The following is a 26,085-nucleotide window of genomic DNA, read 5'->3' on the forward strand; positions in this document are numbered from 1 at the left end:
TACTAGTGGTTCACCTGTTTTAAAAGTTCAGGTTCTCCAATCAATCAGCAGAAACAGTACCATGTGATTTAGGTGACCCATCACACACCACAAACAGCCAACAATCGAAGTGATCAGTTCACAGAAGAGCCAGAGGATGACAATTATTCCTCCCAACTGTTCAGTGAGTGCTAGTGAATAACAAATCCATTCCCAGAAAATCAGGATGGTTCTCAGACCCCCAAAAGGAGCTGCACAGAAAAAAAAAAAGAGTTGATCTCTTCCAATGGGGCAGCAGATTAGAGGGTCCAGGGCTCTGATTCGTTATGGCAGCTCCCATAGTCCTCCATTTCCCTTGGAAAACCTGAGCGTGGGCTTGTCAAAGGTATCCCACCTGCAGCCAAATCAAAACCAGAATATAAGTATAAACCTGGTCACAATCTCGCTGAAGAGAGGCGGACAAGCCCCGCGAAGGATGCAGACTGACCTTACCCAACTCACATGCAGCATTTCTCCAGCACAGTCTGCATCTCTTCTTTCGGGGGATACATCAGTGATTTTGCTTAATTACTGCTGACATTTCATCCGTCACACAATGGCTTTTATGAAAGGACAGAACTAAATTAGCTCGCCTCCTTAAAGAGCAAGTGTAAGCTCCATAAAGAAAGGCACAATAGAGAATGAATTAATCACAGACATAAATGTTTGTGCTCTAGACTTATTTGTACTATTAATGGCCTGCAGTAATATCAAGAGTCTGTGGATACAGGCAAACCCAGAGTAAAGTGAATGTGCTCTGCTGAGGAAAGATGCCGGCTTCTGGGGGCAGCCCACCAATGAAAGGCCCATCCGCTCAGGTGAGGGAGGGGCCACCAACCTGAGTTTCAGTGATGGTGGGGGAGAAAAATGAAAACCATGGCTGGGGGTATAGGTCACCAGGTCATAACAAGGGATCCAGAGGGGCGCACCAAGTGAAGAACCTCAGATAACTCCCACTGCAACTGCCAGCTTGAAAGGCTGAAGTCCCCTGTTTATCCACAGAACTAGGAGAGCAGAGACAGCAGTAGTGCACGCTTCCTTCATACCACTGCCCAGTATGGCTGAACCTCAACCTAGAAGGTCCATGGATAATGCTGAGCTATGTAAAGGGGACTGGGCCTTTACATCTCCATTTGCAGAGGCTGGCTGCCTTTTTCAGTTCAGTGCAGACTGTTCCAGAAGAGCCACTCGTATTATGCTGTGATGAGATCAATGGGCATTAGTGACCTGTATCCTACTCCTTGCCTATCTGCATTTTTAAGTGCCAAAATACCTTTGAAAATCTGATCCTACTGGATGATCAGTAGAATCTCTACCTATTACCCATGTAAAGGTGAATCCATGTAAAGGTAGCTACTGGCACTGGTCAAATATTTACCTGTCCAGCTCTACATCTCATGGTCTTTTACACCAACATGTGGCATAGTAAGACACGTTAATATTACATGCAGTAATACTTGCACATGCCATTGTAAGCAGGGTCTGAATGAACTCTCCCCTGACAGCTAGCTGGGGTTGGGGAGAGACTTCAGGAGCAAACTGTATTTACATGAACATACCTACTCTGTGTAGGTATCTAGCAGACAGGAGCTGTGTAGCTCCAAGTGATCAGCTTTGGCTGTTGTTGGGTTACAAATCACTCTAGTATGGAATGCAGGGGTAGTGAAATGTTGTCATCAATGTTATCTTCATTGTATGACTAAAGGGGAGCAGAACTGTGCTGAGCTTGTCCCGATTGAGGGCTCACCCTCAGCTGATAGGAACTCGCTAAGCCAGGGGCTCGAATGCCAGACCCCTGTGAAAGTAAGTGGGGACAGGTGTCCCAGCCAGGAGATGTGGCTTCTCTCTCAGGGTCCCTGATCTAGTTTAACCTGTTCCTCCCCACTGTTCAAAGATAGAGCTAAATAGGCTTCCTTAGGAGCCTTTTGTTATGTTAAAGTGTTCAAATGAGAGCTGAAATCACTTGTGGTGGGGCAGTGTTTCTGCCCAGCCTGCAAAGAGCTGAGAATCACTAATAGACTGATGTGCAGAGGTCACAGCAGAGAGGCAGGTGGCAGCAGAAGGTGACTGACAGTCGGCTGGTGAACGAGCGGCTGGTGAAACGGTGAGGAACCGTGGCTGGTGGGCTGGCTGGCGGAGAGGAACTGTGGCTGGCGGGATGGCCAGCCAGTGCAAATGCTCAGAGGGCAGAGCAAGCAAGGTGCCTTCTTCCCAAGGTGGGAGGTGGACTCACACAGATGCACCTCTGAACCCTGGGTCCTCACTGACCAAGAACAACCACTGTGAGTGGGGTATGGTGAGGGAGCAGACAGGGGCACAGAAAAGGAACTTTTGGTTGTAGAACTCAAGAACATGAGGTGGAAGGCACTGCCCCACGCACTCTGGGGTGGGTGTCCTGCTCACAGTTTTATTATAATGAATCCTGCTTGTGGCATTTTCCCTAATTAATGTCGGGTGACTTCCCTCCTTTCATTAAAAGTTTCTTTTCTACACTCAGACTCTGTGCTTGTAAGTGGGGAAGTATAGCCTCTCAGAGGCGCCCAGGGGTGGTGTGTAATTTTCCCAGGTTACTGGGTGGGGGCTCGAGCACGTTCTGTGTTGTATTGAAGAGGAACCCCTAGATATTGACCCCGGCGCCTGGTTATTGCTGGCTCCACTGGGCAGAAGGGTTACACCAGGGGTAGGCAACCTATGGCACGCATGCCGAAGGCGGCACATGAGCTGATTTTCAGTGGCACTCACACTGCCCAGGTCCTGGCCACCAGTCCGGGAGGCTCTGCATTTTAATTTAATTTTAAATGAAGCTTCTTAAACACTTTAAAAACCTTATTTACTTTACATACAGCCATAGTTTAGTTATATATTATAGATATATAGAAAGAGACCTTCTGAAAACGTTAACATGTATTACTGGCATGCGAAACCTTAAATTAGAGTGAATAAATGAAGACTCGGCACACCACTTCTGACCCCTGGGTTACACCATTGTTATGTAGACTCACGCAAGTAACACATGCACAATTACTGTCATGTAAAACATTTGTTAACAATTTGCATCACCGCCCAGCCTACCTTTCATTTACAGCTTGCTCCATGGCAAAAAACTGATCTGACAAATTTTGCCTTTTCCAGCATGTGGATTGTCCACAAGTGGCTGATGGTGATGGTTGTCTTCACGCTGCAAAGCTCTATCAGATGTGTTTGGTGCAGGACCCATGGTCTGTATCGTGTCCATGAGCATGTTCATTCTGAGCATTCCAAATCTCAGGTGGGTTGGTTAGTTTTGATTGGCTGCACGGGTCATAGGGGATTGTTTCTGTTCCCTGGTAGGATGAGTGTAACTCTTAAACTCAAAAAGAACAGGAGTACTTGTGGCACCTTAGAGACTAACAAATGGATTTGAGCATAAGCTTTCGTGGGCTAAAACCCACTTCATCGGATGCATGCAGTGGAAAATACAGTAGGAAGATACATACATACACACACATATATATATATATATATATTACCAGCTAGCTCACCTTAACTGATCACTCTCGTTACAGTGTGTATGGTAACACCCATTGTTTTATGTTCTCTGTGTATATATATCTTCCTACTGTATTTTCCACTGCATGCATCCGATGAAGTGGGTTTTAGCCCACAAAAGCTTATGCTCAAATACATTTGTTAGTCTCTAAGGTGCCACAAGTACTCCTGTTCTTTTTGCGGATACAGACTAACATGGCTGTTACTCTGAAACCTGTCTTAAACTCAAGTTTCCAGCGAAAATATTCACATGTACTAGCTCCAGATTCACTTTCTATGAATATTCTCCAGAGCCATTTGAAATTCATGAACGTCCCAGGAACTCCTTCCCCGGGAGCTCATTCAAGAGAATATTCCAGGAAAGTAGACAATGGGGATGCAAACAAAGTTGAAGGAAATTCATATAACAATTCAGATGAATATTCATATTACACACATTGCAGTGTTCGTCCAGCTCTGCTTTTGTTACCTTGCAAACAAAGGTGAACTGTGCAGCTAGCAGAATTTCTATCCAATACAAAACACTCTTCTCTATCCATAGCAGTGAGCTGTGTGTCAAGGGTGGGACCTCCAACCAACAAGTCTTCTGTGGGTTGATGTGTGGCCAGCTTGTGATCAAAGATTTCTATATTGGGGTGAATTGAAAAAACTGATTTTAATTTTGACTTTTTTCTAATGTTGTATTTTATAGTATGTTATATATCCATTATCTGAAACACACAATTTAAAATAATTCTCAATGACCAGTAATTTCAAAATGAAAAATCAAAATGTTTTGTTTCAAAAATGCCCATCTGGGACGTTTAAAGTCAGAAATTCCACCCTGCCCCCCAGTTTTCTTCCAAAATGAAATTCTGGCAAAACTGTCCTGATTTTGTGGAGTGTTTCAATTTGGAGGGAATGGTATATTCCAACAGAGTATGGTTCCATTGAAGTTTCTCTGACCAGCTCCAATAAATACCCAGGTAGGCAATACACAAATTATCAATGGTTGCAGCTATACCAGGTGAGCCAAATGACAGCCTTTTATACTGTTTACATCAGTAGTGGCTGGGGAGCAATCTCTGCCCATCTTATATGGGTCACATAAAAGTGATGCTGCCCCCTGTATTCAACCCTAAAGCTAAAAAGTGTCTCGTTTCCCCTTGCTGTTACTATGGGACAGGCCTGTACAGCTCAGCAGCATGCCCTCCTCAGCAGCCCTGTAATAATGCTGTGCTCCGTCCAAGAATCTCAAAGCACTTTACAACCGTTGAGGAGACACCACGGGTGTCTACACTAGAGCTGGAAGGTGTAAATTCCGGCTCAAGGAGACATAGCCGCTCTAGCTCCGATCAAGGTAGTTCTCTAAGAAAGTGCCGCCATGGTGGCATGAGAGGCTAGCTATTGGTAAGTGTATAGGTAAGGTCTTGGATGGGCCTGTACTTGGGGCAGCTGCCTCCTCCCAGCACTGTGGCCACATTGCTGTGTTTATCGCACAGTTCAATTACTGCTAATATGGGTATGTCGCCTCGAGCTGGAATTTACCCCTTCTGGCTCTAGTGTAGACATATCCTGAGAGTCAACATGAAAGCTACTCAATTGAAAAAACAGTTAAAAGTAGTTTCAAATTCTGCCCATGACCCTGAGTCTGCTAGATAAGAGGTGGTTTCAAGGGACATTTTTCATAGCTTTTAAATGTGTTTTCTCTGTTGCTCATAGACTCATAGACTTTAAATAAATAAAAAATTATTGGAGATATCCCATCTCCTAGAACTGGAAGGGACCTTGAAAGGTCATCAAGTCCAGCCCCCTGCCTTCACTAGGAGAACCAATTTTGATTTTGCCCCAGATCTGTAAGTGGCCCTCTCAAGGACTGAGCTCACAACCCTGGGTTTAGCAGGCCAATGCTCAAACCACTGAGCTATCCCTCCCCCTAACTTTAAGGTCAGAAGGAACCATTATGATCGTCTAGTCTGACCTTCTGCACAACGCAGAACCAGTAGCAAAATGGTTGAAATAGAGCCCTATACAGGGGACACATGCAACTGACTGTACACAAAGCGCTGTCAAATGCACGCAGGAAAGACTACGGAAGAACAGAGAATGTTTCCCTATCATTGTTTTCAGGTGCAGGATTTGTAGGAGTCACCTGTACCAACGGGGGAAATGTCAGTGTGATTTTTAAGTTGACAATACCCCTTTAATTGATTCTCACAGCTTCCCTGTGACGTGGCCTCATTCGGATTATGAAGCTGAGGAAGCTAAGGCATAGACAGGTGAAGCGACTTGCGCAGCATCTCAAAGTCAGCCTGTGAGAGCTAGAACTATGAAGAGAACCCACAGCTCCTCCTGACTTTCCATGCTGTGCTCTCACTGCAAGGCAATTCTTCCTTCTCACTCCATTGGCCTCTAGGGTGGGGGAGAGTTTACTGAGCAAATCCGAATTCACTCCACACAACTGGCAGCCAGCTAAATCCATTAAAATGGCTGATTGGCTGGCTCGCTCAGGCCTAGGCACCAATCTAGAAAACGGAACATTTCCAGTCAAGGAGAACAATGTTCTGAAATCTGGCTATTCCTGTTGCTTGGCGGTATGACTCTGTACCTGAACACACCGTGATGCTGTTTTCTTTCTATTTTCATGGGTCTAGATTGCGTCTGTCTTACTCCCACTGGCGATCCGTTCCTCACACACGCAATCCCACTGAAATGAATGGGGCCACTTCTGCCAGGACCTTCTGGTTAATGACAATTGGGATGATAGCATTTATGTTCTCCATGCACTGGTGCTGTCTTTTGATGTTCTTCTGCTGGTTGCCTTCCCTGTTCTATTCCATCATGCCCAGCGGAACAGAATATGTGCTGAAAAGGAGTTAGACTTTGTCTACATGGGGGGTTAATTTGCATTGAGTTTTTGCGCAGTAACTGGTCCTTCTTCTCCTATTGGAGTCCATAGGAGTTGAAGGAGCCCAGGCTCTTGCATGTTAGGCCACTATATACTTTTGAGGATCTGGAAGTGCTCAGCCCTCTATTCAACAGGATCAGCTCCTCAGCACAAGTGCAATCCTTCAGCAAACGATAGTGGCCAGTATTTATAGGGCCCCAGAGATGAGGTATCAGCAGGGCTGCTGCAGTCTTGACCCATCCCTTGCATCCCTGCTTTGCTTTCCCCCATTTTTATTTCATCCCATATGTCTCTGTGTCATGTGGGCCATGATCTTACTCGCAACGTAGAAACTCCTCCCCAGTAAGGGCTCCAAGGAACTATGAACCCAGCCAGACTTATTCCTACCACACAGACAGAACCTGGAGTGTTGCTCTTTTGAGGTTTAAAAAAGTTTGGCTAGCTTAAAAATCTCTACATTTGCTGTTGCCAGCTCTTATGATTCTATCACGAGTCTTGCAATATTCGGTGTTCTTCCTAAAGCCCCTGCTCCAGGAGTCATGTGAGTTCATGAGACTCCAGCTTTCATTAAAGATCCCATGAGTATCTAGTAGCCCTTTTGGTTTCAAAGAAAAGCTTGAAAACGTGAATGCTAAAGGTTCGAAAACTAGAAGGTGAATAGAAAGAACCTAGCTTTATTATTTTTAAAATCTCATGATTTTAAAGCCAGTCTCATGATTTGGGGGCTGGGGCTGAGTCATGCTTTTTGAATGATTGGGGTTGGTAATTCTCCTTGCTGCTTCCGAATTCCCATTGGCACCATCAGTGGAAATGCAGAAATACCCCACGAAAGGCTGATTCCTGCTTATCTCCAGGCTGAGCAAAAACCAGGGCCAGAAATCTCATGGAAGAGCCTGTTCTGGTGAGATTCCCAGCAAAACTTGCGGCTCCAAAGGCCCTGATTCTCCTCTCGCTTATACTGGTGTAAATCAGGAGTAACTGCACTAAAGTTCATGGAATTACACCGCTATGAAACTGATGGAAGTGACAGGAAAAGCAGGCTCAAGCAGTTCAGCCAAGTGCTGGGGAAACGTCTGGACTATTGGCCCTTGGGAAGTTCACCCATTGCAGCGTCTCCATCTCTGCCCTGAGCTCAGCTTCCATTCCATAGTCAGGCTGTCAGGGCTATTTTGTCTGCTGGTCACTCAACTTGTCATTGATTGAAAAGGGCCATAAAATGAGTGACCACCAGCCTGAATGGTGCGTTATATACTGCTGAGCCCAAGTGTGCTGGGAAGATAAGGGAGGCCGTCCCTGCGCACTCTGATGCCAGGCAGCAGAGCTCAACACAGCCACAAGTTCTGAAAATAAACACACTAATGAGCAGAAACTGGGCACTTGGTGTTTCTCATAATGATCAAGTGGGAGTTTCCCTTTTGCTGCAGAGACTCACCCTGCTGAGAAAACGATCCCAGCAAGCGGATGGCTGGTTTTGTGGTTGGGTGAAAAGAAGCAATGACGCAGCAGAGACTCTGTGGGGTGTGATCCCTGCTTTTAGCGGAGTGGTTCCAGTCGTCTGTGGGGCAGAAGGAGCAAAGGAGAGACTGGGGTGGGCGGGGGGGGAGCACTCACATTGGGTGGAATGAATCCTACCTCTTGGGAGAGACTCTTTGTGCTCAGCTAAATAAATACTGCCTGGAGGGAGACAGAGACAATGCTTCTGGTGTTTGCCCTGCCAGTCCACCATGACCACTTCCTCTCCCAGCCTTCCAGCTATCTACACCTTCCCCAGTTCTTGTCCTGTCTTCCCTGGTCCCCATTGCATGCTGCCCTACGTCTTCCTTCCACCTCCCATGCTGCTGTGGCTTCTGCTCCTCTTTCTCTCGTTCATGCCGCTCCTGGCTCTCCTCCCTGGCGGCAGTTCCTTGCGCTGTCCCACTGTCCTCTGCCTTAGCAGTGGTGTCTGCTGGCTCCACTCTGATCTCATTGGCAGCTGCTCTTCTTGGTGGCAATGCTTTGCCCCTCCACCTTCTTCTTTCGTAGGCAGCAACTGCTAGTGGACAGTCCTCGGCAGGCTCTGTCTCCTAGGAGGCCTTTGTGCCATGCTTCCCACATGTCTCATCTGACCTACCAAGCGCTGTTTGCACCACTGACGCCCTCGGGTGTGATCTGAAGGAGCACTGATCAAGGTTGTTAGACTGGAGAAGGAGCCACCAGCCCTGACTGGTCTTCGTACTTTGCATAAGAGCATTTTCACAGGTGGCTTGGCCAGTGTCCTTCATAGCAATTGCTACATGGCTTTCTGTTCTGAATACCAGTTAATAAAACAGTCCAACAGGAGGCACTCAGATGTGTCAAGTCTGCTTCCCTTTGTGTTCACCCTAAGGCAGTTTTTGAAGCACTTCCCTCTTATTCATTATTCTTACAATTCCCCCCAGCAGAGCTTCGGGGGTGCAAAGGGTCAACTACGGTTTCATGCAAAGAAACTCTGTAGAACTGTAGGGTGGGCTTTTCAACACCACCTGCGTGAGTTCGGAGGACCAGTCAGTGATCCTTGACTTTCAGTGGCTACATTCGTCTACACTGCAGCTGGGGGGAGAATTTCTGGCTGGGACAGACATGCCCATGCTAGCCACACAAGTGCAACCCTGCCCGACCACCTGGGTATGTACTCAGGCAGCTAGCTGTGGTTACACTGTCATTTTTAGCACGCTAGCTTCATCACAGCTAGTGCAACTACATCTACCCGAGCCCGAAATGACATCCCCGACTGCAGTGCAGACATACCCAAGGGGAGTTGTGCTCCTAACTCAGGTGTTGTTGAAAATCCTACCCATTAAGACCAACTAACGGTTCATATCACCTAAGAGTGAGCAGCTTTCACTTTTTGCCCCTACGAGTCATACTAGCTTCATAGGAGGAGCTGTGCTGAGCCCGAGGGCTAGATGGAAGGAGCTGGTGAAAGCAGCAGTTCTCCCTAATGTAGCAGTTGGAAAACTTCAGCTGACCTAGAATTTGATTGTATGATGTTTAGGAGAATGTGCATGTGCCATGGCACCGCCATCCTGGCTGGAGCCATTGTAGTATAAATGCCACTTAATACAAATAATAATAACTGAACAGTTCAGTAGGGCAAGATGGCAATAAACTCTTTGATCACCCGGGCGCTGGTGCTTGGACTCCGGTGCCAGAATGTTACCTTGAGCCAAGTGACTGCGCCCTCCATCTTCTGCCTATTAGCAGTGGCTTCCAAGGTCCATGGTAGTGCGTAGAGTGACTGTGTCTTTAGTACAGTCAACAATGTCTTTGAACAATCAGACCTCATAAGGCCTGTCTGAAGCCTGCATTAATGGAGGAGCTTGTTTCCATCCAGACCAGGCTATAGACTGTAACTTTATTTGTGTTGCCAATTTACATTCTTGGCTGCAGTTCCACAGCAGCAGGGATTTTGCAGGGGATCATCAAACTGGCAGTTATTACAATCAAAATGGTCATTTTAAAATTATTTTTTAATTTATCCCCTTCCCTGTGCAACAACTACGCTCAGACAGGAGTTGAACTGCTTTTATTGCATTGCTCTGGAGTACATGCCTGCTTCCCTTCCAGCAGCAACGGAAAAGCCCATGTGAACTGGTAAAAAAACACAAATACAACTATTAGACCCTACTTACAGCCCTAGAACTACTGAATGTGGCACTGGTTCTGGGGCCTTATAGGGAACAGGGAATGTACCTCTGCTCCCAGGCAGCAGACCCAAGAAACGCACCCTAACTCCCTCCGAGATCCCACACTCCAAGCCCTTGCCCCAGCCCTGAGCGCCCTCCCTCACCCTTAACCCCTCATTTCTGGCCCCACCCTGGAGCCTAGGGGAAGCCCCAACCCTCCTCCCTCTCTCCCCATCCCCCGCAGGACTCTGTGTGGCCTGCAACTGATTTTTTCTGTGGGTCAGTGGCCCCTGATAGAAAAAAGGTTCCCCACCCCTGATCTAGTCTGACCTCTGCACATTGCAGGCTACTGAACCTCACTCACCCACTCCTGCAATAGACCCCTAAACTCTGGCTGAGTTACTGAAGTCCTCAAATCATGGTTAAAAGATTTCAAGTAATGGAGAATCCACCCTCCCTCAAACCTCATCCAGATCTAACCATCCCCTTAGCCCATCTCTGTTTATTAGAGGAATCTGCTGCAGACAATAACATCTCAAATTAGATCCTAATCTCAATCCATACCCTGAGATACATGGACAAAATTCACCCATGCAGAAAGACAAGTTTCACTGGGGATTACATGGTACCTAAACCTTGTTCTGGTCATCTCCCCAGGGAGAATTTCACCCAGGTTGGTAGCACGATAGTCAGAATCATCAGCCCACAATGTATGAAGAAAGTGAGTAGAGGCAGGGAACGAAATCACATCAGACAAGCGACGTGACTGCCAACCGCATGTTCATAGAAACACTTCCTCATGTTGCCCTGTGCATAGAGATACACTCATCAGAAAAATGTTTCATAAAAAGAGGAGGTGTCACGAAGAGCATCCTCAGACCATGAATCGGGGGAACCAGACCTTATCAACAGCTCTGAATTCCAGGTGATGTGACTACCCTCCCGTACTCCTGCCACAGGGTCGTCTTCCAAGTCCAGCCCTCAGGAAGGTGCTGCCTATTTAGAATTTGATGGTGTCACCGTAAATAACAGGGGCATGTCTAATTCCCTGCTGAGTAACTGTGCGCCAAATTCTATCTCCCTAGAAATGCTCTCTATCACTGCAGTACCTCAGCACCTCGCAAATTTGGAGAAATTCATCCTCAGAACACTTCTGCGGGATAGGGGAGTATCATTACCCCCTTTTCACAGATAGGGCACAGAGAGATCATGTGATTTGCCCAAGGTCTGTGGCACAGCCAGGAATTGACCCTGGATTTTCTGAGTCCCAATCCAGTGCCTTATTCCTAAGGCACTGTCCTGTCTTGACAGCATTCATCTTCACTGGGGGTAAATGAAAGCAGAATGTGGCTCTATGGGTTTTGCTGGATGAAATGAACAAACAATTCCCCTATTTGCCACCACACAAAGGAAATCAAACCAGCCCGACCCCAGTCTCTGTTCTGGTTTTGTAAACCTGATGTTTGCACAGTCCTGGTTTCTGCCTCCTGAGCTGTGCTGCACGTGAACGATCTGGAAGCACAAGGACCCTTCTGCCCACATAATGTTGTCTTGCGTTATGAACAAAATGTGCTCCCTTTCATCCACGGAGGAAAATGAAATGATTAATCTTTGACATCATTCTAATGTCTTTGCTCAATTACCAACTCCATTGGAGCTACCTGCCATAGGGCTGGGAACAGAAAATACCTTTGCTGCAGAGCGGGGATGGACAGGGATGTGCCTTCACCTACAGGATTTGTTCCAACCTTGGGGAAAGGGAGGAAAACGCTGCTGCAAAGGGCAGGGGACCCCATGGTCCTTTCTGGATGTTCGAGATGGAGTCATCATGCTCTGGGGCTCTTTTGTGCCTTCTTTGGGGGTTTTGTTCTTCGGAGCTGTGTCTAGCCCTCACAAATATCCAACAGGTCCTTTGACAAACACCACCAGGTATCAAAGGCCTCTCTAAAGCCTACACTGAGCGAGACTGGGAAGGAGGGGCCTGCTTCTCTGAAAGCCTGTCTGAAGCCTGTATGAAGAGAGGGCAAGAAGGAGGGGTCTGCTTCCCCCACTCACATAACCCAAATGACTGGAGGTATAGCAGAGGGTCCCCCCCAACCCAAGCTGCCAGATCTGGCCCCAAAGATTTAAATTTCATCGGCTCATTTGGAAGCATCTTGGATCATCTGTGTCAGTCCCTTCCCGCCATCAGACAGGAGGATTCCCTGCTACAGGCTCCACAGACACTGAAAAAGAACCACTTCGCTTCTCGCTCTGCCAGCAGCTCGCATGGCTGAGATGCTGGGCCCAGAGAACTGATGCTGCTTCTCATGAGGAGCTTAGCCTGAGGTGGGATCGGTGCTTCTTCGAGAGACGACAGCGCTTATCTGAATAACGCAAATTAGAACGGAGGAGACCTGCTAGGTCCCATGCAGCCTGTCAGCCTGAGACCAGTGCAGGATTGTTCTCTGTAGCCCGTGGTTCCCAAACTGGGGTTCGTGAATCCCCGGGGGTTTGCAAAATGTTACAGGGGATTCTCAGGAAAAAATTCCCTAATGGCAGACAGAGCTGTCCCTAGGGACCCCAGGCAGCACGGGGCCAGCAGCCCAGAGCCCCTGGACTTCCCAGAGCTAAGCAGATCAAAGCAAGCATATCTATCAAACTTCAAGACTCCTTATAAGGAATGGAAAGGGAGGTAGATATTTTTTGCTGTTTTTAAAATTAAATAGGCAGCTAGTCTTGTTTTTAAAATTATTATGAAAAACAAGTTTAAGCTTTGTTGTAATGTGCGTTGTTTGCCTGGACTGCTCAAGACCTGAATGCTTGTGTAGGAGGAACTCTTTGAGTTGGCTTCTTAAATACCTTCCTGCTCTTTCACATCTGATACTCCTTGATGAAATGTAGGAGCCTTGTCTTATAACAGGCTTATTCAAAGTGATACTAGCTATGAAAGTGAGATCTTGGAAGAGCGTTGCCGTTTTCATAATGTAATAAAAATACTGTAATGATAAAACATAATTAATAATAAATAGTGTGTAATAAGCAAGTCATAAAAACAAATTTTATATGCGCAAGATCACTGCTTTTATAATTTATACTCAGGTAAAGGAGAAAATCCCTGGAAATATTCATTTTTAGGAGGGGGTTTGTGAGACTTGACATTTTAGTGAAAGGGGTTCACAGGCTGTTAAAGTTTGGGAACCACTGCTGTAGGCCATTTCTGACTGCTTTGGCCAGTCCACTTTTAAACGCCCCAAGCCATGGGGCTTATGCCACCACTGGTTTATCGCCCATGGCAAATTCTATTTACCCCGGGCATTCAGTGCAGAGAAATATTTTGCTAGCTCTTCCAGGGCTATGAGCTGGAGACTTCTTTATAACATTGATGCTCCTGTAACACCCTGTGTCTGGCCATAGGGGATGAGTCACATCAGCTAGTTTCTGTCCCCCAGCTCCTGTCGTGATTTTGTATTCATTTCTAAAGGCTTCCAGCAGGTGCAGCCTTTCCCCCCTCTGTGATGAAGAGACAGCCTCTGGAACCCCAGCCCTCTAGAAATGCTGACCCAGCACAGCGGATGGCAGGGACAGGCTCCCAAGTGCTTTCGGCAGGGATGGAACACCTCTAATTCTGTGTCTGAGGGAGTTCCAGACACTGCCTCCCCGTTATCTGTTCACTCACAGGCCGATCCTACACAGTGCAGTGTACCCTCAATGTCTGCTAAAGCCAGCTGGAGTTGAGAGCACTCAGCACCATGCAAGGGCTGGAGAACTCTGGGTGCTTATCTTCGCTCCCTGGGAGCGTTTGCTTCTGCAAATGAAACAAACACACTCATCTGACTCATACCAAGAGCTAACCTATTAAACTGAAACCACAGGCAGAAATATTACGTGCAGCTGTACGTTTAGCAGGCACTTCAGAGTTAACAAAGACTAAAAAGGTGAACTACCAAAGGTTGGGTTCTAAGTTGTCTGACCCTGAGGCTGTCCTGCCTGCACACACATGGGAATCTCTTGGAGTTGGAGAGTTTGCAAACAACTTTGAGTGTATTCTCGGGTGCCCCAGGTTTGTTTGGCTAATTTAAAAACAATGAACTAGATTCCCAGCCCTAATGGGGCAGCAGAGGCTTTGCACTGAACCAGAGACTCCTCGTGTGGTGCATGGCTGTGAGATAGCATGCGGTCGGTAGCATGCCTGGGAGAAACTTTAAAAATAATCCTACATTCCCATGGATGCTGTAAACAAACCCTAAATCAATCAGTGGTGGGCAGAAGTATTAGCCAAGCTGCTCTCAATGCAAAGAAGGGGAATGTCAGGGAGTGGACATGCTGGGGCGGAAGCTTGACCAGAGCAGCAGACCCTCTGGACTGCTGAAGGCAGCATACCTTAGAGCAGCCCTTATGTTTCCCTAAATTACTCTGGGAACCATTTTAGCCCTGGCCAACCCAGAATCAGTGGAGTAGAATCATGAGCAGAAACTTGGCAACACAGTTGGAGATGTGGACCCACATGTTTTCTTAACTATAGGGAAACTGCACTTTGAGTGAGGGACAAGCGACACACTCCCCCACGCTCTGGAGCTCAGCAGGCACAAGTGGCTGCTCTGTGCTATCTAGATTTCATTTACTCTCTCAGTTGTAATTTTCTCTCTCCCTCTCTGTTCTTTCCCTGTCTCCCCCAAGCAGCATGTCGGCTCAGTAATGTGGAAGTCTTTGTGAAATTGCAGATCCCAGAATTTTTGAGTGGGTTTGAAATTAGACCAAAGAAGTTCCTCTTGGATCTGCCAACTTTTTGGCAGTAGATAAACTATGGCAGTGGCCACCACTGGACCCGGCTGGGTTTTCAAAATCCACCCCTTGGAGGATAACAGCCTTGGCTGCAGGTGCAGGGGAAACCACTATTGATTTCTATTTCACTCCCCCACCATCATGGCATACCAGACTGGGAGGAGCCCTGGACAAGTCTGCTGCTCTCACTCATGCATGCAAACAGCAAGTGGAACTCCACACACAAGATTCCCAATCAGGAGCAGGAGATAGAGACCACAGTCACCTTGTCTTTGCTCTCTTTGCCTAGAGATGGGGGCCTTTTCCCACACCAAGCAAGAGTGGCTTCAGCCTGCTGTATGGGGCAGAGGTGCTCCATGGGGCAGCCAGCCTTTCTTGCAGTATTTTGTGTGGTGCTTTCCATCCTGGCTGGGTTAGGAAATGCAGTGGCAGGGCAAAATTAAAAACCAATATAAAAAAATTAATTAAAAAATGATCACACCATTTTTGAAGCTCACCATAGATTCTGGTTCATTTCACACTTTATGCAAACGACAACTGGATCTCTTTCTAAAAGAGATGCTGTAGCTCAAGCAGACATTATGTTATGCAGATCGGGCTAGATCAGGGATGGCAAACCTGAGCCTGAGAAGGAGCCAGAATTTACCAATGTACATTGCCAAAGAGCCACAGTAATACGTCAGCAGCCCCCATCAGCTCCCCCCCCGCCCCGCTCCAAACACCTCCCGCCCACCGGCAGCCCCGCCGATCAGTGCCTTCCCGTCCCTCCCCACCTCCCGATCAGCTGTCTCCTGGAGTGCAGGAGGCTCGGAGGGCAGAGCCAGCTCCAGCATTTCTGCTGTCCCAAGCAAAAAAAAAAAAAAAAAGCCGCGGCAGGTCCTTCGCTCCTAGAGGGAGTGAGGGACCTGCCGCCCCCGAATTGGCGCCCCTCTCCCTTAGCCGCCCCAAGCACCTGCTTGTTAAGCTGGTGCCTGGAGCCGTCCTGTTGGAGGGGGAGGGGGAAGAATGAGGGAACGGCAGGCTCAGGGGAGCGGGCAGGAAGGGGTGGAGTGGGGGCAGGGCCTGTGGCAGAGCCAGGGGGTGAGCAGTGAGCACCCCCCGGTACATTGGAAAGTTGGCGCCTGTAGCTCCAGCCCCAGAGTCGGTGCCTATACAAGGAGCCGCATATTAACTTCTGAAGAGCCGCATGTGGCTCCGTTGTCACAGGTTGGCCACCCCTGGGCTAGATGATCCTAATGATCCCCACTGGCCTTAAAACCTATGAATCTATGAAACTCAGGTGGGTTTGCATTTTCCTTGAATGAGTTCACCCACCCTACAAGTGACCAGGGCTCCAGGAGCAGATCAGTGCAAACAGCAATTGCTTACACTTTTCTTCTTTACTATGCACCCAACAGTAGGGTTACCATACGTCCGGTTTTTCCCGGACATGTCCGGCTTTTTGGTAATCAAACCCCCGTCTGGGGGGAATTGCCAAAAAGCCGAACATGTCCGGGAATACGCCGTCCGGGCACTTCCCCTCCCGCGGCTGCTCTGCTCCTCCCCTGACTCTTCGGCTCTGTTTAAGAGCCGAGCTGCCCGAGCACTATGGGCTTCAGGCAGCCCCCTTGCCTCCAGACCCCAGCCGCCGGCCGGGCACTTCCCCTCCCGGGCTCCGGCGGCGCAGGGTCCGGAGGCATGGGGGCTGCCCGAAGCCGGTAGCGCTCGGGCAGCTCGGCTCTTAAACAGAGCCGAAGAGTCAGGGGAGGAGCAGAGCCTCCAGCCGCGGCGGCTCTGCTCCTCCCCTGACTCTTCGGCTCTGTTTAAGAGCCGAGTGCTACGGGCTTCGGGCAGCCCCCATGCCTCTGGACCCTGCGCCGCCGGAGCTCGGGAGGGGAAGTGCCCAGCCGGGGGCGCAGGGTCCGGAGGCATGGGGGCTGCCCGAAGCCCGAGCGCTACTGGCTTCACGGTTTGCCGGGCAGCCTCCAGATCCTGCGCCCCCGGCTGGGCGCTTCCCCTCCCGGGCTCCAGCTGCGCTGGGGAAGCGCCGGCCGGGGGCTGCCCGGCAAACCGTGAAGCCGGTAGCGCTCGGGCCGCCCTTTTCGCGTGGCTGGGAGTGGGAGGGAGGAGGGGGCGGGGTTGGGGCGGGGAAGGGGTGGAGTTCGGGCGGGGCTGGGGGTGGGAAATGGGCAGGGCCAGGGCCCCGTGGCGGGTCCTCTTTTTTTATTTGTTAAATATGGTAACCCTACCCAACAGGCCAAAATTCTGTCCTGCCATACATTTCCACTGAGTTGCACCTGTGGATGCCAGGACTGAATGTTGCTCTGCTAATCTGTATATGTTTCCTTCTTGCAACTTTCTGTCTCTATTGCACAAGTTCCCTGTTTCAAAGTGTGAATGTGACGGCTGGTGTAGCACTGAATTTTTATTCTTTGAGCAGCAGCATGTTTTGCTTATGGCACAGGATGAGTAAAACAGAGTCACTGGAAATTTTAAAAGCCCTTTGTTCTCCTTTTGATGGAAACAGAGACAAAATTCACTCCTGTCTCTTGATGGGTAAAGCTCTCCATGGAGATCCCCTGAATACTACCATCACCCCTGAGAAGGGAGAGGGTCATTGCGCTAGTCTCCCATAGGTAGACTCCTTTTGGGCTCCAAGAGAAGGCCAGCAGAGTTATTGGGATTGAGCTTAATAACTGTTCAAAGAAACAAGCTGTTTTGCTCCCTGGGGCTGAGCCTGATCTCATTCACACTGGTGTCAATCAGGAGTCGCTCAGTTGAGAGCAGAATCAGTCCATCTAAGTACAGATCTCTCTCACTGCACTGATCAATGTTGTCTCACAGAGAGGAAGGGCAGTTCAGTTGTGACAATGTTAGCCTGGGACTTCAGAAATGCAGGGTTGATTCCCTGATCTGACACAGGTTTCCTGTGTGACATTGAGTAAGTCACTAGTCTCCTGCTGCCCCATCTGTAAAATGCGGATACTTGTATTTTCCTACCTACAGGGGTGATAAGGCTAAATACATTGAAGATTGTAGACATTAGGTAGATACAAACCCAGGGCAAGTTTCCCACCTGGGTCTCAGTGATTCACATTTTAAAGCGATCAGCCTCGCTGGAGGTTTGGAATGGAGTTTGGCGAACACGGCACTTTCTGGGAGGTAGTGGGCCTATTTTCTGTAATGAATATAAATATTTGTTGGATGAATAATGTTTTCCCAGAGGTATGCACCTAATGGATCTCAAGGAGTCCTGAGCTCTCTGCCGATGTCTCACAAAGAAGCTTGACTGTTCAACAATTGGAGGAACAAGACTAGAGGATTAATAAAGGCATATTTCCAATGTACAAAAATTAATGAATTTGTACGGTATCCTGGCTACAAGATGCATTAATTTAGACAGGCAGCACTCAAAGCCTTAAGAGCAGGCACTGCAGAAGATGGACAGAATGAAAGCAAGAGAGAGTAAACAGGAGATTTCTGAGTGCAGGTGACATTTGTGCAAATACTTTATTTCAGTCAGCTTAAGGGAAATACAAAGCTGGGGTCACTCGTAGGAAAGGAAACGAAATTGAAAAACAACGAATGTTCTGACTGCAATTAAACTGAAGCTGAGAAGCCACTGTCCTCTCCAGAGAGGCCCTAAACATTGCTATTTCAAGGCTTTGCTTTTTCTTTGCCTTTGGTATTTTTTTTCAAATATCATCCCATTACGACTGGCGTGTGAATTAGAGAAGCTGCTCCAGGAAATCCCTGAGCCAGTGACATGATGGCAGTTCTGCTGACACAAAATAAGGAATTTATGTTTTAATATTTACATTGCAGTAGTGCCCAAAGACCCTGATCCAGATCAGGGACCTACTTTGCTAGGTGCTTTGCATACGTACAGTGCAACACAGCCCCTGCCCCAAAGAGTTTAAAAATCTAAAGAGAGGAGACAAACAAACAGAAAGAGACGCACACAAATGTCAATGGTACATTTGAGAAGGTTTCACATGGGAGGCATAACACAGAACAAAAAGTGATCAAACTTTTTACATATATACAGCACCTTTCACCTGAGTACCTCAAAGCACTTTGGGGGCATTAATTAATTGCCTCAAACTACGTCTGGGGGTAGGTGAGTCGATTACACCCATTTGATAGATCAATAAACAGGCTGTTGTTACTATGGTGATGGGAGCCTTAGAAAAAGATGGAGAGAGGCAGAGCCTGAATCAGAGTAGTATCAGAGGGGTAGCCGTGTTAGTCTGAATCTGTAAAAGCAACAGAGGGTCCTGTGGCACCTTTAAGACTAACAGAAGTATTGGGAGCATAAGCTTTCGTGGGTAAGAACCTCACTTCTTCAGATGCAAGTAATGGAAATCTCCAGAGGCAGGTATAAATCAGTATGGAGATAACGAGGTTAGTTCAATCAGGGAGGGTGGACACAAGTCAGATATCAGGAATGGCAATATACAAAAACCTGTAGGAGAACACTTCAACCTCCGTGGCCACACAATAGCAGATGTAAAGGTAGCCGTCGTACAGCAAAAAAACTACAGGACCAGACTCCAAAGAGAAACTGCTGAGCTCCAGTTCATTTGCAAATTTGACATCATCAGATCAGGATTAAACAAAGACTGTGAATGGCTATCCAACTACAGAAGCAGTTTCTCCTCCCTTGGTGTTCACACCTCAACTGCTAGCAGAGCACCTCACCCTCCCTGATTGAACTAACCTCGTTATCTCCATACTGATTTATACCTGCCTCTGGAGATTTCCATTACTTGCATCTGAAGAAGTGAGGTTCTTACCCACGAAAGCTTATGCTCCCAATACTTCTGTTAGTCTTAAAGGTGCCACAGGACCCTCTGTTGAATTAGAGTAGTTCACTACGGCACAGAGAAGGTAGCCCAGCATCCCAGAGCCAGGCCTGTTCATTAATTGTTATAGCCCAGGCCCGGGTAAGTGGTACCTCAAGTCATGACCCTCTGCAGCAGTCCCAAATGGTCAGAATTCTGCGGCTCAGAGGAGTTGTGTCTAATTAGGCCACGGAGCAGTTATTCTGCATGGCATATGTCTCAGCCTTAGGATATGTTTATATACTGTATTCAGGGGGTGTGATGAAACTCAGGTAGATATACCTTTAATCTAGGCAGCTTGGGTACCAGAGCAGGGAAGCTGTGGCAGCACACCCTACCACGCAGGCTGAACAAGGCCGCCAGGAACCCTGGTAATTACTTGCATAGCTAGCCTGTGCTCCCAGGGCTTCACTGTTCCAGTACTCCAGCTCACTAGATCAAAGCTAGCTCAGGAATGTCTACCCGAGCAGCAATCACACCCTGGGACTATAGTATAGACGTACCTTAAGTTGTAGTATTTCATCTGGATTGTTGGCAGAAGCAGCATCAACCTGCAATTGGTGCTGTGCTGCTATCTTCTCTTTAGGGGCAAGGGTAAGAAAGTTAGCATGGCATAGGCAGCCAAAGGCAGAGAAACCTCCCAGGGATTTTAAATCTAGATTTCCAAATGGAAAGAAAGCTGCCAAGTGGTTTTATGGCCATTCCTCCCACCTGAAAAAGTGGTAGGGGGAGGGGAGAGGAGGTTATAAAACCTCACGTGATTCAAAATTATTTCTCTGAAACCAAAATTCACTAAAGCCAGTTTCTGACATGGTTTATACACTTCCTGGCCAAAACCCAAGGCCCCTGTGCTAGTATCTGAGAAACAGGAAGAGAAACTGATTAGAAAGTGACTCCAAACAAAGAGGAAGAGTCGCAGGCGGTTTTTACTGCCCAAGATGAGTGAAATGTCCAAAATAAATAAATAAAATAATCATAGCATCAGTGGCAATGACTAGAGATAGGCAGAAATTATTCATCAAAACTGTTTTTCGGTATAAAATTTTGTTTTCAACAAAACAAAAATGTTCATGGAAAGTGTTTGCCTTCCATGGTAATGTTTGACTTTTTGTTGGAAAACTTTTGATCTCTGGTATTTGGGGTTTTTTTTAATGCAAAGTCAACATTTTCTGTGGAGATGGCAGGAAACATTTCCTGACCAGCTGTAGTAAGACCCAAATGGGACCTTTTAAAAAAATCCATTCATTTTGATTATGAAAGGTGGGTTTTTGTATATATATGATTTTTCATCTTGGCACTGTCTCCTTTAACAATTACATACATTTTCATCTATCTATCTATCTATCTATCTAATTAGTTAAATTGTCCTGCAGAGTCCTTTTTATTAGTCCTTTACATTTAACTCAAGTGGGTGCCATTTTCATACATATATTTGAAAATGTGAAATTGGCACGTACATGGGATAAAGGATTAATATAAATGTCTCTTTGGAGGACAAATTAACTAATAATTCCTTAATTCCTTTTTACCTGATCTTTAGTGCAAGCAGTGTAATATGCATAATTCAGTCTTTACAATGCTATTTAACCTCCTTGTTCAGTTGTTTGCTAGCTTTTTTGCTGTTAGCTTTATAAGTGTTCGAACTGATACTGTGACCAGAAAGAGATTCCCCTAGAAAATATTCTGTCACTTATGCTTTATTTGTAGCCATCCAGGGCAAAGTCTGGAATTCCATCATGGGAATATTCTTGTTCCATCAAAGGAAGTAAAGGTTGCAAAAAATGAAAACCTTCCAAAAAAACAAGGGTCAAGTCTGATTTTTCCTAGCTGCTTTAGGTAAGTGGTGCAATTTCATCCTCAAGTTACACAGGAAAATATGAATTTATATGTCAGTAGAAATGAAAATACACACACATGAGCCAAAGCAAATGTGGTTTCAGGTAGTGGTGGGAAATCTACCCACAGAAGTGATTTTCTCAAACAGCAGTGACTTTCTCAGCGCATTTGTATGTTTCCTGGAATTTCTCCATTCGGTGCTGCACATGTATTAGCAGCAGTAAATCTAGATGAAATGTTATAACAATCCGTGCAATATTGATGTCTTAACTTGAAAATCATTTTGGTGCAAAGTGACATGTAACCCTGACCCCGCAAACACAGAGTCAGTGGCGTGCAGGGTTCTGCTAGGAGCTCTGGCTTAGCCGCTTCAGCAAGTCTTTGCACAACACTAAAATAAAATCAAAGACAAAGATTGTTTCTGTTTTGTAATACACAAAACCAAATGAAAGTAGTCTTGTGTCACTGGTGTATCATTTCATTCTGGACCTGCACTTGGGTCCCAAATAGGAACACAGTCCTTTTGTAGACAGCAGCGAATCCCATTGCTTAAAAAATCCCATCAAAGTCAATTGTGCATGTGCAGTTTTGTGAGTATGTGTGTGCCTGCGAGTGTTTGTGTGCATATGTCTATGGGCACATTGTGGGTGTGCACAGGTGTTCATAGAGAAATGTGTGTGTGCTTATCTGTAGAACCTCCCAGCCTTCTGCTGCAGATGTAAGACCTGTGGCCTATTCCTTTCTGTTAGAACAACCAGTTAGCTCCAGTTTACATCTGAACATTCTCCTGGCTCTCTGCAAAGGCAAGGGCTAGAAAATTCCCCCACTTTTTAAAAAATGACTCATTAGATTCTCTTTCATGGAGCCAAAGGCCAGCGGGGCCATTGAGCTGCTCACACAAGCCCTCTTCAGCTTACAATGCTCTTTGCTCAGGCCAGCTCCCCTTTTGCCTGAGGAGGGAGTGAGTAAAGGGTACAAGCTGCACGTTGGGGGTTTAGGACCGGACTATTTCAGGAGCATTAGAAAAACGATAAAAGGGCTCAATGCTGCATTCAGTGACACTGGTGTCAATTTAGGTAAAAGCCAGTACTTCAGGTTTACACAAGTGGCAGTGGGAGCAGAATGTGTCCAAAGTCTGTCTTTCTTTCTGACTGATGTCAGATAAAATATTTCACCCTTCAAACAGAAACCGTGAAAGTCTCCTGCATGCTTTTCATAATCAGCGAGTGTGCAAGCTTCTGCAGAGTGAGGGATTGCTGAGCCAGAGTTTGGATCCTCCCTGCTGCCTAAGCTCTCTCTTGCTGTATTTTCAGAGTGCAATGCCTAGCCAAAGCCATCTTGAGTGCATTGGCTGGGGAGGTGGGGGAGGGGAGGAGTGTGTGTGTGTATGAATATGATTGTGAGGTACAAACAAATGTTCTTTGTCAGCTGTCATTTATAATTTACTTCATGAACTAACCGTCCCAAATTGCAGCAGAGAGTCATTAGGAGAAAGATATGATCATCTTCAATTTCTTTTAAGTTAGTTTGGGAGCAAACTGCAAGATATGAAACTTTGAATCATTTGCAAAGACTACTCTGAAAAAATCAAATTAGCAGAGTATTTGCTGATAATTTGTGACACTGTTTTGAAAACACAACAGCTCCTCCTACAGCACAGAGGGAAAACTGCCTAAGAAGGAGCCGCTGTATCCTCAGTTGGAATGGCTTGCAGGCCAGAATATCATTTTGAGTTACTTTGGGCTCGTCTACATGCAGAGATGTGCTGATGTAATTCAAAGTGTGATTTTAAACCAGTTTAGTTGAACCAATTCAAAAGATTGTGTGGACACTCTTCTTTTGCTTTAAACCAGGCTTACTTCAGTTTAGTTCAAGTTGCTTGGAAGCAGGTTTAAGAGAAACCAAAGTAGGTCACTCTTAACTGAAATAATAGTGTCCACCTAGGGGTTTGCACAGGTTAAATCAGTTTAATTAAGCCAGTGCAGTTTTGTGTGTACACAAGGCCTTATTCTATCTAACCATCTATCTGGTCCCCCTCACTCTCTCTCAGACCCAAACTTCAGCTTTTTTTGGTGCCTTTTCTACATTGTATAGAACCTTCCAGTATTTTATAAACATAATACAGATGGGCCAAATCCCCAATTCCTTCCTCAGGCAAAAATCCCATTGGTTTCAGCGCATTTGGCTTGGAATTGTGTCTGTAGGATAGGCTGTTTTGGGGAAATATAAAGATTTCTATTGGCACGAATGTGCTGGTCAGTCCAACCCATGCCAATAAAACCCTTACACCACACCATAGCACCGTGTTCTCTTGCCATGCTCCATATTTTATTGAAAAATTATTTTTGGAAATATTTCAGAAAGCTTTAAAAAAATGGATTGGTGTTATTTCCGCTGCCTATAAACCCTTGGTTCCATAAGGCCAATTTTTCAGGTGTCAGAAGGAAAGAAGAAAAACAAAGGCATTTTTAGAACCCTTGAAACCAGCATTTTTATATATAACAATATTCTGACTTTAAGGTCCAATATCTGGCAATTCGCTAGGGTTACATAAGAACCTAAGAAGGGCCATACTGGGTCAGACCAAAGGTCCATTTAGCCCAGTATCCTGTCTTCCAACAGTGGCCAATGCCAGGTGCCCCAAAGGGAATGAGCAGAACAGGTGATCATCAAGTGATCCATCCCCTGACCCCCATTCCCAGCTTCTGTCAAAACCGAGGCTAGGGATACCATTCCTGGCTAATAGCCATTGATGGCCCTATCCTCCATGAACTTATCTAGTTCTATTTTGAACCCTGTTATAGTCTTGGCCTTCACAACATCCTCCGGCAAAGAATTCCACAGGTTGACTGTGCGTTTGTGTGAAGAAATATTTCCTTTTGTTTGTTTTAAACTAGGGCTGTCAAATAATCGCAGGTAACTCACGCAATTAACTCAAAAATATTAATCGTGATTTTAAAAATTCATTGTGATTACTCGCAGTCTTAATCACACTATTAAACAATAGAATACCAGTTGAAATGTATTAAATTTTTTGGATGTTTTTCTACATTTTCAGTATATTGATTTCAATTACAACACAGAATACAAAGTGTACAGTGGTCACTTCATTATTTTTTTAATAAATATTTGCACTGTAAAAATAATAAACAAAAGAAATAGTATCTTCAATTCACCACATACAAATACTGTAGTGTGATCTCTTTATCATGAAAGTGCAACTTACAAATGGAGATTTTTTTGTTACATAACTGCACTCAAAAACAAAACAATGTAAAACTTTAGAGCCTACAAATCCGCTCAGTCCTATTTCTTGTTCAGCCAATCACTAAGAGAAACATGTTTGTTTACATTTACGAGAGATAATGCTGCCCACTTCTTATTTACAATGTCACCTGAAAGCGAAAACAGGAGTTTGCATGGCACTTTTGTAGCCGGCATTGCAAGCTATTTCCATGCCAGATATGCTAAACATTCGTATGCCCCTTCATGCTTCGGCCATCACTCCAGAGGATATGTTTTCATGTTGGTGATGCTCGTTAAAAAAATTATGCACCAATTAAATTTGTGACTGAACTCCTTGGGGGGAGAATTGTATGTCTCGTGTTCTGTTTTACCTGCATTCTGCCATATATTTAGCAGCCTTGTATGATGACCCAGCGCATGTTGTTCGTTTTAAGAAACTTTCACTGCAGATTTGACAAAACACAAAGAAGGTACCTGTGATGTGGGACCCCTGGGGTGCAGCTTGGGACTATCGGACTGCTGTGCCCCGCTGAACTCTCTCCAGCCTGGGTTGTCTCTCACAATGCCTTGCTAGTGACAAGCAGCAAGCCCCTCTAGGCGCTGTGATCACTCAGCACAACAGCATGTGGAGCCCCACACACCCAGCTATATTGCATGAATGCTCCCAGAGCCACTCATGAATCACACAGAGAAAGGCACCAGAGCCAAATCCCCCCATCTCCCATCATTGTACCCCAGGAATATGCCATTTTGCATTGCAAAACCTGAGCAGATTTGCCACACACTTCATACAAACTCACTGGTAAAGATAAACAGTTAAACAAATGTATTGATTACAAAAGATAGATTTTAAGTGATATTAAGTGATAGGCAAAAAGTCAGAGTTAGTTACCAAAAGAAATAAAATATAAGCATGCAGTCTAAACTCTCAACCCTATTAGACTGGGCAACAACTAGACTAAGCAGTTTTTCTCACCCCACTGGATATTGCAATCCATAGTACACAGATTTCACCCTTGAAATCTGGGCCAGTCCCCTCAGCTGGAGTCTTCAGAGTGTCCTTGTTGCTTGCAGCATAGGTGGGTGAAGGAGAAAGGTCCCACATGGGCTCCCTGTGTTCAGTTTTATACTCTCAGTCCATGTGCTTGGAAAACACAAGTCCAGGCATGTCTGGGTGGGCATTGCTGAGTCTCCAGGCAAGGTTGAGCAATTTCCCTGGTGTGGCCTCATGCAGGTGAGTCATTGCATTGTAGCTCCCTTGCTGGACAATGATTGTTGATGGGTTGATTGACACCCCATCTGGGTATTGGTTACTTTCTTTGTTGTTGCCTCTGGGGGC

General features: G+C 46.2%; 1 long non-coding RNA gene across 1 annotated transcript; it reads right to left on the reverse strand.

Moving 5' to 3' along the window:
- On the reverse strand, positions 1-25,859 carry LOC135975098 (uncharacterized). Its single transcript, XR_010592133.1, has 3 exons — positions 25,723-25,859; positions 4,016-4,171; positions 1-373 (listed from the first exon to the last, which is right to left on the reverse strand). It is a non-coding gene; the product is annotated as an uncharacterized LOC135975098 (long non-coding RNA).
- Positions 25,860-26,085: the final 226 nt, after the last annotated feature.

Source organism: Chrysemys picta, chromosome 13 (assembly GCF_011386835.1).
Source record: "Chrysemys picta bellii isolate R12L10 chromosome 13, ASM1138683v2, whole genome shotgun sequence".
NCBI classification, from domain to species: Eukaryota; Metazoa; Chordata; order Testudines; family Emydidae; genus Chrysemys; species Chrysemys picta.